This window comes from Manis pentadactyla, chromosome 14 (genome assembly GCF_030020395.1).
Source record: "Manis pentadactyla isolate mManPen7 chromosome 14, mManPen7.hap1, whole genome shotgun sequence".
NCBI lineage: Eukaryota > Metazoa > Chordata > Mammalia > Pholidota > Manidae > Manis > Manis pentadactyla.
The window spans coordinates 27833299-27835815 of record NC_080032.1 but is presented as its reverse complement, the minus strand read 5'-3'; the positions used below and the strand labels follow the sequence as shown (position 1 = coordinate 27835815).

The 2517-nt window shown below is 44.0% G+C and overlaps 1 pseudogene; it reads left to right on the top strand.

The window, feature by feature from the left end:
* The first annotated feature begins 476 nt into the window (after positions 1-476).
* LOC118930554 (60S ribosomal protein L11-like) lies at positions 477-1031 on the top strand (annotated as a pseudogene).
* Positions 1032-2517: the final 1486 nt, after the last annotated feature.

The window sequence follows — 2517 nt, the reverse complement described above, 5'->3', positions numbered from 1 at the left end:
TTACCTACACTCTTCCGACATGCTGGAAAATTCTTTCTCCTTCAGAGTCAAGAACCCTCCCCCATCCAGGTTGCAGTTTCACCTGGTGCACAGGGAGAGACCTCCAGATGCAGCTGCCCGGCAGCAGAGGCACAAAGTCAGGGCAAGTGCAGAGCTGTGTCTTGCCTGCTCTTGCTGCTTTCTACCCCTGGAGGAATCAGCAAAGTCTCCTTTAGGGAAATTGTTTTGTTTGGACACAATGTTGGGAGGTCACATGACCCCAAAACAAGTTAAAAATGGCAGCTGCCCCCTTGTCTGGAGGTCAGCCAAGTTGGTGAACCCTTTGCCTCAACTTGCAGAAGTCCTCCTGGCTGGAAGCTTGCAAAATTTGATTATTGGGTGAAAGACTTTATTTCACCAACATCTATTGATGAGCATTAAGGAGGAAGATTAAAGTCGGGTAAAAATGAAAGCCCTTCGCTTTCGTGTTCTCCACCATGGCACAGGATCGAGGTGAAAAAGAGAATCCCAGGCAGGAGCTTCACATCCACAAGCTCCACCTCAACATCTGTCCTGGGGAGAGTGGGGACAAACCCACCCAGGCAGCCAAGGTGATGGAGCAGCTCTCAGGCCAGACCCCTGTGTTTCCAAAAGCTAGATACACTGTGAGGTCTTTGGCATCAGGAGAAATGAAAAGATTGCCGTCCCCTGCACAGTCCAAGGGGCCATGGCAGAAGTCCTGGCAAAGGGTCTGTAGGTACAGGAGTATGAGTTAAGAAAAATTAACTTCTCTGATACTGGTAACTTTGGTTTTGGGATCCAGGAACACCTTGATCTGGAGATCAAATATGCCCCAAGCATTGGTATCTGCAGCCTGGACTTCTGTGTAGTACTGGGCAGGCCAGGTTTCAGCATCGCAGACAAGCAGCACAGGACAGGCTGTGCCGGGGCCAACACAGAATCAGCAAAGAGGAGGTCAGGTGCTGGTTCCAGCAATATGATGGGATCATCCTTCCTGGCAAATAAATTCCCATTTCTATCCAAAAGGCCAATAAAAAGTTTTGAGTCAAAAAAAGAAAAGAAAAGAAAGCCCTTCTTTTGCTAATGAGAGACATCTGTTTATTCTTTTTTGGTAAATGTGCATTTGCTTAACAGGCACTTTTTTTTTTAAGTGCCAAGCAGGGGTACCACACTTCGGGTAAGTTATCCAAGTCTTGGCCATTTTCGCATTAAACACCTATTTAGTAAAGCTGCTGCCGTTTCCTAGGGGAGAAGACTGAGGGATTGAGGAGCAGGTTTCAGAGAAAAGGTTGGAATTAAAGGCTTAGAAAGGAAGGTCTCCACGGAAATGGGTTCTGCCCTGTAGGCTCCAGAAAGAATGCAGTCCTGCTGGCACTATGATTTCTGGCTTCAGACATCCAGGAATGTAAAACAGTTTCTTTGGTTTTTTTTTTTTTTAATGCTCTGCTGAGTTTATGATGATTCCTTACAGCAGCAATAGGAAATGAATTCAGTGCCTAACCACAAGGCTCCCTGGACGAGAGAGCAAACTCCGTATTTACATCGCTGGTGGGCAGGAGGACCAGGAGTGCAGCCATTAGCAGCCTCTCTGTGGAAGAGGACAATAAGGACACTACAGCTCATTTCCACAGGCTGCCTGCATGACCAGGGGCCATCCCAGCACTTTACCTACAGAGGCTCCCTTTGTCTTCACCACAGACCTGAGGCAGGCATGACCATCCCATTTGACAAATTAACAAACTGAGGCCCAGAGACTCCAGCACGTGGCTCCAGGTCCCACGGCCGGCAGGAGAGGAGGCAGTAGTTCTGACCCACGTTGTCTGGCTCCCGATCCCATGACCTTAAGCATGGCCCTCAGTGGTTTCTTCTAGGAAACTGGGTTTTGACTATAAAATTTAGGAGCCCATTTGAATGAGTATAAAGTCTGAATTATAGGAAATGTACAAATTAACGTACCTTATACATTTTTGATGTCTACTCTGAGCTAACATCACAATTTAATAATGATATCCAAGGAGAGGACTTCAGAATGCTTGTTGGGAGAAACAATAAGCAGAACCTTTTGTTTTTGTAGTTATTATTATCATTATTGCTGTCATTTATATACAAATAATATGCCATTTAAAAAAATGTTTCCATCTTAATTTGAATATCCACAATCCTCTTTATTTCCTGGACCAGCCAGCCCTTTCATCTTAGGCAAGATACAGGCATTGTTGATCCCAAATTAAACTAATTGTTCCCAGATTCTGCATAAATCATGGAGTTCTATTGATTTTGAAAAATTACTGATGATTGCTGGCTTGAAGTGTGGCATGTAGAGTATGGATTATTTGGACTACCTGCAAATGGCTTTGCAAACATTTTTGAAAGATATTACTGCTCCTAGTTATAAATAATTCTTTTATCACTATGTTAAAATCTGTTTAATGTTTAGTTGCATTGGAACTATCTGAATAAGTTTATGTCAAATTAAACTATCAATATCTGACCCAGTCTCCTTAAGATTCAAACCTT